General features: G+C 37.8%; 1 pseudogene; it reads left to right on the top strand.

The window, feature by feature from the left end:
• The window catches only part of LOC113661528, an 11,682-nt pseudogene extending 6,647 nt beyond the window's left edge, over positions 1-5,035 (top strand).
• The last annotated feature ends 5,657 nt before the right edge of the window (positions 5,036-10,692 follow it).

Below are 10,692 nucleotides of genomic sequence, written 5' to 3' on the forward strand. Positions count from 1 at the left end.
TTGTTGATATTGGCAGAAGGGAATCATTTCAGCATGACTAACTGTGAGCAAGCCGACACTGGTTTTCCTGTATGGCACAATTGTGAAGTCTAAATTCATTAAGACATTGCAGTAATTGAACACGCACTAACACTGCTTACTTTTAAAGGGCATTTTACTGCTACCTGAAGCACACAGCTACTGGATCTCCGTCTAAGGTTGCAAAGCTGAAGGGTGTGATCTCAGGCTTCAAACTCATGCACCAGGGTAACAAAACAAGTAAATGCAAGACCCCAAGCTTATTTTTTTTCTTACAGATGTTTTTTATTAATGCTTTTATGAGATGTAAATATGCCTGTACTATAAATAATTTAAAAACTGTTTTATCTCCACAGATAACTGTTTGTCATCTACATATCAGGATGTAGAATTCACAGGATCAGACTATGTCCAGTTGAACATAAATACTTTTGATGAGTGCCAGAAGAAATGCACCAGTGATCCAGACTGCAAATTTTTTTCATTTACAACAACGACCTTCCCACATGCAGAAAACAGGTCAGAAGCATTGTTTTAACATTACTAGACCATGTTTGTATATCTATACACATTTGTGTGTATATATATACAACTTGTAACCACAACCTATATGTATATTTACTCAGAGCCTTGGGTGTCTGAACACAGACACCCAACGTGCAATTTTTTCTCAATGTGCAGTAATTGAAGAATTCAGTCAGACCTAGCTCAATACCAATAGCAAAAGTGGCAAGAAAGAGTTCATTAGCCCCAAGTGTACAATGATCCAGCAGCCTGTGGACTGAAGAGACGATATTTTCCTTCACGGCCGCAGGGTTGAGAGTGGATCTCCAGCAGAGTGGCGCGGAGTGCAGCAAGACCCAGTAGACTGGCAGTTGCAATCAGGTGCAGGCTGAGATCAGGTGCAGGCTATGCAAATCAGAGCATCCATTTTGGCTCTAGGGTTGTGCCTGGCCTTATAGGCCCACCGGTGGTACTCAGCCACCACCCAGAGAATTTCTTGAGGTGGAGTAATCACTAGCCTCCTTGTTGCTCAGGGTGAAGTAGAAGCATGAGTTGGGCATCCCAAGACAGAAAAGGGGCCGGAATTCAGAACCAGTCCTCAACCAGTCGTCCAGTAATGCAACTCTCTCGAATATTTGCAGGTAGCCCTCAATGTCTGTTCACTTGATAAGCTGGCATCTGGCATCACAGCTGGAAGAGAGGAGTAATTGCGATGAGAGAGCTTTTTCAGTGCCATGAGCTCTGTTTCTGGATCACAGCTTGCTGATGCAGACTGGATTCCATCAGGTGGTTGAGCACTTGTTCCATTCCGCTGGGTGCTGTTTGTAAGAAATAAAAAATGTGTGAAAATAAGACGATGAAGGTGAAGAACAAGAAGTTTATTCCAACGTAGCAGTGACAAAATACACGAAGTACTTTTGGTTCATCAGAGTCAGTAAGAACCCAGGACAAATCATGCTCAAGCATTTTATACTGTTTTCCCTTTTTGTTTAGCAGATGTCTTTAAATGTTACTCATGGTCATGTACATCTTGGCTTGGTATTGTTACAATTGTTATCAATCAAATGGTCACTTTAAATGGTAATCGCAGTCACGAAGACCCTTTTGTTAGTGCCGATCCTTGATGTCCTGCTGCCGCTCCCATACTAACGATTTAATCAAGTTTATTCATTTAGAGTTCTAAACGTATTTATGATACGTAAGCCTTTTTAGGAATAAGCTCTTTTCGATATGTATCTTGAAGTGGAATCTGGGTGCATTTATCTGATTTTGGCCCTGAAGCATCACATACCTTAATACAGATCACACCTCCCATCTTGTGCAGGTGCCCAGGGGCGGTGAAGCCCTGCCTAGGTTTTCCCCCTTCGGCCCTCAGAGAATCTTACCCGTCATTGAAAACTCACCTCATGCACACTGGTTACAGCTCCATTCTATAAGGCAAACTTATCACAGGTTTTCTTCTTAAAATTTGGTTTTATGTAAAATATTTCTTGGGTTTGGAGCAGAGACATTCAGAAACCATCACAGCCAATGGGAACTTCTGACATTGGTCATTGAATTATCTGCAGTCTGCCATCTCAATATGGAACACATACAGCATAACATAATGCTTTGACAAAAATGAGAAAAATGCATTCACAAACAGCAGTTTTGAAAGTTACATCCAAAGTCAGATCAGAATAGGCAATAACCAAGTCATCATAATGCATTTGTTTAGTTAAAATCTTGTCTTTTCCTACAAGACCTTGTTGAGATTTGACAATATGGTCATCCTTTCATGGTCATCCTTTCATTATGACACAATTACATTAACATGTTACATTCCACATCCTAACCTTTTCTTCTTTCCAGAGTATTTCACTAGTCTGGTAATCTCTTATAGAGATTATCCCATCATCTAGTCTAGATTGCAGTTGCTCATTTTCAGCCTTTAATGCATTTAAAGTCTTTCTAGTGACTTTGTATGATACAATAACTGCTTGCAGTGCATTGGCAATTTTCCCTTTTTTGTTCTTGGGCATTTTAGGATCATTTTCAAACTTAGAAATATCCCACTAATACGGTTTATCAACAATGGTCTCTATTCCATCAAACATTCCCTGAGAACCATGATTAGATATTAATTTTTAAAATTGGTCATTTTAAATGGTAATATTTTGATACTTTGTTAGTGGCGATCCTTGATGTTTATTCATTTAAATTTCTAGACGTATTACCTTATGATTTGTAAGCCTTTTTAGGAATAAGCTCTTTCCGATGTGTATCTTTGAGTGGAATCTGGAATAGCCACATCATCCACCAGTCACCATCCACCAGTGTGGCTACTCAGAGCCACGAGAGGCTGAACACTGACACACAATGAGGCAGACTGGCATTAACAAAGGCACAATTTATTCTTACAGAGCAGTTATTGGAAAACTTAGGCAGACCCAATGAGCAGGAGACTGGCAGTGTGTGGCAAGATCAATCGCTGGCTTCTTCTTCTTCAGCAGTTTCCCTGGGCAGATCTGTGACAGAGAGCAGAGAACGGGCATTAGTTTCTGCCTCTGATCTCTCTGGAGGTGCTGCTCCCCATGCAGCGCATGTGTCTTCTCCCTATGGGTGAGGAGGTGGCAGCTGCTCCCCACCTCACCGCAATGTTCCCCCAGCTGTCCAAAACATATGTAGTGCTGAAGCTCTGCTGTCCATTCATTCCCACTATAGAAGTAGCAGAAGCAGTGGAAAAAAGGTGTATTAAGGTGGTGGTGTTTGCTCTGCCGCCACAATGTGTATAGATATAGATAGATATTCAGTAGAATTTCATTTTTACAGCAACTAGTCAAATAATGGCATTTAGCTTTACTATTTCAGAGCAGTATCACTCAAGCTTTATTTATCATATTTTTTAATAATAAGAAAAAAAAGTTTTTGGACACAGGCAAAGTATGTTTATTACTATAAAAAAATGTAAGCCTGTTTAAAGAAAAAAAAAACGATAAGGAGATATTCATTCACTGTAAGAGAAAGCTCTTTTTGCTGAGCTGAATCACTTGATTTCACTTACTGAAAAATCAGAATTCCTGGCACTAGGTAATTAACTCGTGATAAATGCACTTAAACTGAACAGTGATATGACCCATTGTGTGTATCCTTGTGCATTTTACTAGTTAAATTTGGTCATCTCTGTGCAGGAAAAAGTGCATCCTAAAATTCTGCTGGACTTTTCCAACACCATCAGTAATCATAATAACACCCGGTCTTGTATCAGGGTTTTCCGATTCATTGCAAAAAGAGGGTAAACAATTTCTTTCATGATTTGTTGGTATACAATTCTATAAAGGATAAAATATATAATTAATAGAATATTTTTTTTCTTTTGAACTCATCATAGAATGTGAAGAGGAGATCTTTGCTAACATACACTATAGAGGAAATGACTTTGAGAACATCCCGGCGGTCTCACCTCAACACTGTCAGTTTTTGTGTAGCGCACATCCCCGCTGCACACATTTCACCTACACAACTTCCAAATATTCTACAAAGCCTGAGTAAGTGCTAGAAAATGGAGTCTAATAAACATGTCTTTGGTAAAAATAAAAACAACTGATTAAAAAGCCATAGTTGATTTTAAATTATAATCATCTTATAACAGATTAGAGAAGTAATAAACGTTATTCTTCACATTAAAACATGACATATTCTAATTTCCTCAGTATACTGTAAATTGACTTGAATAATTTTTTTTTTTTTGGTAATTTTTCCATCCCTGGTGTCTTCATTCTGAGAAGCAAACTGAAATGACTATTGAATGAATATTTGAAACAGATTTTTCTCCACAGGATCAACATGCATTGTTTCCTAAAGCATACAGACAGTGTAAGCCAGCTAGAGCCAGTAAAGGAAGAAGAACTTTTTTCTGGATTTCCAACACGAAATTGCACGTCCTCAAATGGTTAGATTTTTTTTTCTACCTTCTATTCTGTGCATGAAAAGTTGTTACACTTTAATCCACTTTATTCTCATTATTCTTCCAAAGTTTGGGTAACAGCACGCTATGAAGGCCTGAACTTCTTTGGACATGATTACCGTGACTTTAAAACAAATACATCTGAGATCTGTCGAGAAACGTGCACAAACGATCCAGACTGCCATTTTTACACTTATGTCCTACCTTCTCACCATGATGAGAATATCAGGTAAATACAATCTCTATCATAGAGTAGTAAAATAAGATGTCAAAAAGCATTACTTAATAAGCAGAAAAAATAACTCATAATTTATTTGATTGAAAAAAATTATAATTATTAAAATTTAATAACAATGACTTACTCAACTATTTATGAGTGTGTGTTTTTACATGCATTAAAGTCCTTGTTTGTGTTATTTTAGGCATATATGTTATTTGAAGCAAGTCATGACTCTACCCAGACCTGAAAAGGTGGTGTACAGTTATGGTGTGACATCTGGCTTCTCTCTGAGGGACTGTAAATCTAGTGAGAATTAATCTACTGCCCACTTTGCTATGTTCCTTTAAGTGTTATAAAAAAAAGTAACAGTATTGAGTTTAGGCCAGAAAGATACAATGACATGCAATGTAGGACTATTGAATTTGATGATTGGTTGTTGAAATCTACGGTAATCTGTGAGTCTGTGAGAATGTACTGTCTCTAACCAGCAGCTGTGATGTGAGTTAGAGGGTCATAAAACTTGCAGTACAGTTATTAAAATCTGTTCAAACCATCACTAGATTTGTCATTTTGATTGTTTTTAAAGTAACATCACTAATTAGGGGAGCAAGTTACTTAATCACATCATTGGCAACAGTGTTCATGGAAGAACCCAAGAGTCTGTGGTCTCTTTGGTTGAAATCATCCTCTGAGGTGAGGCAAGGAAAAACGCCCTTAGATGGAAGAGAAAGAAACCTTAAGAGTAACCGGACCCAAAAGGGAACCACCTTAATATACATAAAATATACATTTAAATTTCCTGCAGATTATAAATTAATAATGTGACAAGGAAAAAGTTCATAACTTTGAAATTCTGATACAAATCCTGATGAACTATGAAACAATTTTATCCTACATCTGCATATAGTATAAAAGAATCTGATTAAATGGTGATTAACAAAATTCTATTTGCATTTAGCGAAATTTCCTAGGGACTGTCTGACAATTCTGAGGAGATAGTAGCAGGTAGCAAAGCTCCAAGAGAAAACAGCAGGGATTTTGTAGATTAAGTGTTTTACAAGACACTCCTCAACCATGTAAGAGGAAGGAAGGCTTGATTTTGGCTTTATCGAAGGCTGACTTACCATTTACCGTTGAGCATTCAATGAATAGCACAGCTGTTCAAAATGAACCTGAGCGGTTATATGTTCAGATTTAACAGTCTTTGATCGCTAAATGGTTTGTGGCATCCTTGTGTGTTCTGCTCTGAGATTCACTGCCATTCTCTGAAGCCCCTGTCCTGTGCCCCCTCCCCATGGGGAAGCTGGCCTTGTTGTGTGACTGCGGTGGCCAAAGCTTGAAGCTGCTGTGGCAGCCCTGAAAATGCAATAAATGGCAGGCAAAATCAGTTTTGCATGTACACACACACAACCACACACTACAGGGAGTCTTAAATTATGCAACAAAATGCACAGGCGCACACTCTCCTACCCACATCCAGCATGCCACTTGTCCAGACCCACTTGTCGCCATGTGGATCCACGCTTCAGCCCTCACAAACACAGAGTCTCACCACAGCTGAGAGCAAACACACACACACACACACACACACACACACACACACACACACACACACACACACACACACACACACACACACACACACACACACACACACACACACACACAGACATCCCATATTCTGTATGTGCAAACATGTTCCTTTTGAAATATAACCTCTTAAAGAAACCATAGTCTAAAAACAATAACCCCCAAATTAAAAACATGCATCCTTTCATGTATTCAAATGGATTTTTAGTTCCTCTTCTTGAGAGAATAATATGCTAATGGTACTGCATGAAATACAGAACACTTGAAGAATTTGAGGGAAAACATTACCCACATTATAAAGTATTTGAATAATTGAGAGAGCACACACAGTTTCCCAACTGCATTTGATGTTTTAATAAAACATTTTATATGAGGGGGCAATAAGAAGAAAGAGAACAGAGGAAAGAAAAGAAAGAGAGTGAACACTGCTCCAGGAGATTAGATTGTTTGGTTTAAGGATGCTAAGTGATTTTACAGACATTTACATTCTAACTTACAAAAAAAAAAAAAAAAAAAAAAAGTCTGACCAGTCACACAGATAAATGCATGTGGGGACAAAAACACACTAAACAGTGATGCTGATGTAGCATGGGGTTCAGGTAAGTTGCAGTTGAGCAGTATGCCCTTCTGCAATACATTGCAGTTCACACCAAAGCAACAAGCAGTCCAGCAACTAAAGCACTCCCTCTACTTCATGCACCATTTACACACACCAGCAAGGCAGTTTTCTGCAAATATACACAAATATTCAGAACGTATTATCATGGGAAGTAAGTACCTGTATAATTTGCTTCAAGTCAAGTCAAGTCAAGTCAAGAAACTTTTATAGTCATTTCAACCATATATAGCTATTGCAGTAAATGAGATGTTTCTCAGAACAGACAGGGCTAAGGACTTAGTAAGTAGTCCTAGCCACATAAAGTTCATCTGTGCAACCTGGTGCAAACAGTGCAGGACAAGACAAAAATACGGTGCTGGAGAAAAGACACAAAAATACAAAACAATACACAAAAGATACACAATAAACAAAACCAGTGCCAGCCAGTGTAAATACTGTATGTTGAACACAGTATTGTAGCAGAAGTTACATGAGATATTGTGTGCAAAACAGCAATCAACTGAAATGTGAGACAGCATGTGCAAACTGCAAAAACAGTGTGCAAAACAGCATGTAAACAGTTTGATGGTTGTATATTGGAAGAATGTGTAATTTGTGTAGGTCTGTGTGCAGTCCATACAGTTGATGTGTGTGTGTTGTACTCAGTACAGTTCAGTTCAGTTATTAAGGTGTCTGATGGCTTGTGGAAAGAAACTGTTATACAGTCAGTCCAATGCTTGTGTGGGGTCATCCACAATGCTTTTGGCTTTGATACTGTCTATGCAGTTCACGTGTTTTTTCCAATGCTAATTCCATATAAATCCTACAAACACTCAACTTGCAGTTAGTAGATGATCTTGTAGATGATCTTATAAACAAACAATGTCTCTACCATGTACAAGTCTCTATGTATCTATTGGCATAGTCCTAAAGGTATAGAAAGCTCACTAGTTGTGAAGTTGCTCCATTAACAAAATGGGACTTGGCTGTATATAAAAGTCTTTGGTTTGCATTTCTGCTGTCTTGCATTTCTGTCAACAGAACGGCAGAACGTTGAGCAGTATTTGGCTGTACCAGCTATTGAGAAAAGGAAAAGCAATTTTCCTTTCAAAGATAATTAATTTGTTACGCAAAATAAAGTTGCAGTAGTAAACATCTAAGTGTTTACATACATTTTGATTTGATACTCTAACTGTTTAATCAAGTTTACTGCTGCTTAATCAGCAGTGTTAAATTAACATTAACAACAATAACAACAGTCTGTCACTTGGTTTCACAATGTTTTTCACAGTTGCATAGTTTTGACTTTCATAGTGTCATGACATAATTTTTATCAATTTCCTCACTAGATAGACAGAGTACCAATAGCTCAATGTGATTAATACAGTGAATTTACAAGTCAACACTAATACACTTAATGGAAATAATTAACTACATTCCGATCCAAGGCTTTATTAACCATTGAACAAGGACCAGTGAGAGCATTAGAGATCCATCTGAGAAGGATTGAAATAGCAGTTGTTAATGTAGATGGACCATCAGATTTGGCACATTGTTTATCCAAACATGAAATGACTGAAGATAACCTTTTTTTTAAGTTCTAAAATTAAAAATGGTACAAAAACATTGTTTCTTATTTTTCTTTTAGAATTAAAATGCAATGTCTGAAAAGTAGATATCTGTAAAAAAAAATTAAATAAATAAAATAAAAATAAAAATTCCATGGACATTTCTTAGAGTGCTTTGTTAATGAGAATACATGAAGGCATGAACTAACCAAAATGTGTGTGTGTGTGTGTGTGTGTGTGTGTGTGTGTGTGTGTGTGTGTGTGTGTGTGTCTATAATATTTATATTACTGTATATGTCTATATATTTATAGTCTATATGTCTATTTCTATGTTTATAATATTTTTATTTTACAATATTATAAATTGTCTAGAAAATGTAATCTCATTTTTGTTTCTTCAAACAGTACAGAAATGATTTTGGTATTATTTCCAGGTATTGGTTTGGTTTCAGAAATACAGTCATACAGTATATTGAAAATGTTATATAGTGTCAGAGCCACAGAGCTCATAGTGTGTATACTGAAAGCTGACTATTCTATGCATACTGGCAAAATAACAATAACTAGATTACTGGTTATTTTGTTAATGCCCTGACTGCATCTTTTGTATCTTTGAACTCTCTGAGTGTAGCATAGGCTAGCGCTCCTAGTGGTGAGTCTCGGAATTGTGAACTGAGCGGCTTAGCCATTTATTATTATTATTAAGAGTAATAATGTGTGTAATTATTGACGCAGCCGTTAAGGGACACTGCACTGCACAATGATAAAGAGAAATAAATGTGATAATGCAGGATCTGTGTTTGTCTGTGCTCTGTCTGAACCCTCTAGAAAATAACAACGGGCATAAGCTCTGTTTTTTTTTGTCTCAGTATTCATAATAATCGTCATCTTCGTCATCATCATCAGAGAGGAAGATACTGGAAAACACAGAATGCACTGTAATGCCAATGCTGACCAAGCAAGCTTGCTTATTGAATCTAGATCCCATTTGAGACACAGCCTATGAAGGCTGCTACAGTATCAGTACTACATGTGATCGAATGAAGCTGAATTCTTGTTATGAGCATGTTGTGATTAATTGTCACTTTACGAGCACAGAAAAGTCTTTTGTTATTACACCAATTGTTTTTGGAAGGTACCAGTTCACAGTATTCATATTTGTTCCATGAAACCCAACTTTAATGTCATACTATGAGTGTATTCCATCAAAGACTTTAAAATGTGGCCAATTTTTTCCTCAAACAATTAAGCAATGCATGATGGTGGTGTTGACAGTGAGTCTTGTATAACAAACAGTACATGGTATTCCCTCAAGAAGAAGGGCAATTAAAGTGTTTGTCTGAACATCAAAGAGCAACATATTAGAGTGATTTGAAGTGATCCCTTTGAATGCATGAAAGGATGCATGTTTTTGGTTTTGGGGTAATTTTTTGTTTATGTTTTTTTGGAGTTTATATATCAAAAAGAGCATGCTTACACATATAAGATTTCTGTGTATTTGCATGTGTGTATTTGTTCTCAGCTGTGGTTGGACTCTGTGTCTGTGAGGGCTGAAGTGTGGATCCACAAGGCAGAATTGGGCTGGACAAGTGGCATTCTGGATGTGGGCAAGAAAGTGTGTGCCTGTGCGTTTATGTTGCAGTATGTTTGGACTCCGTCTCGTGTGTGTGTGTGTGTGTGTGTGTGTGTGTGTGTGTGTGTGTGTGTGTGTGTGTGTGTGTGTGTGTGTGTGTGTGTGTGTGTGTGTGTATGTGTGTGTATGTGTGTGTGTATGTGTGTGTGCGTGTGCGTGTGTGTATGAGAATCTTCTCTGGACTGCCATTCTTATGGCAGCAGCAGAGTCAAGGCTGCCACCGCAGCTTCCAGCTTTGGCCACCGCAGTCACACAAGGCCAGCTTTCCCACGGGGAGGGGCACATGCCAGAGACTTCAGACAGAGTAATAGAGTAGTAGTGAATCCCAGAGGAGGACACACAAGCATGCCACGCAGCATCTATGCAATCAAAGTCTGATGCTTCTGTACATTTTCCAACATGCGTTGAATTTTATACTATCAAATCTTACAAAATGAAAGCTTTAGGATTCACATAATGGTAATAAAATAAGCCATTATGCCTTCAAAGCATGTTACATGTGGACATCCATATGTACAGCAGCATCTATAACATCTCACAAATCTTTCACAAACAGAGCTGTCAGGTTTGGATATGAGACAGAAGAAAGAATAGGATCCACAGTAATATAATAGC

Source organism: Tachysurus fulvidraco, chromosome 24 (genome assembly GCF_022655615.1).
Source record: "Tachysurus fulvidraco isolate hzauxx_2018 chromosome 24, HZAU_PFXX_2.0, whole genome shotgun sequence".
In the NCBI taxonomy this organism is placed as follows: Eukaryota; Metazoa; Chordata; class Actinopteri; order Siluriformes; family Bagridae; genus Tachysurus; species Tachysurus fulvidraco.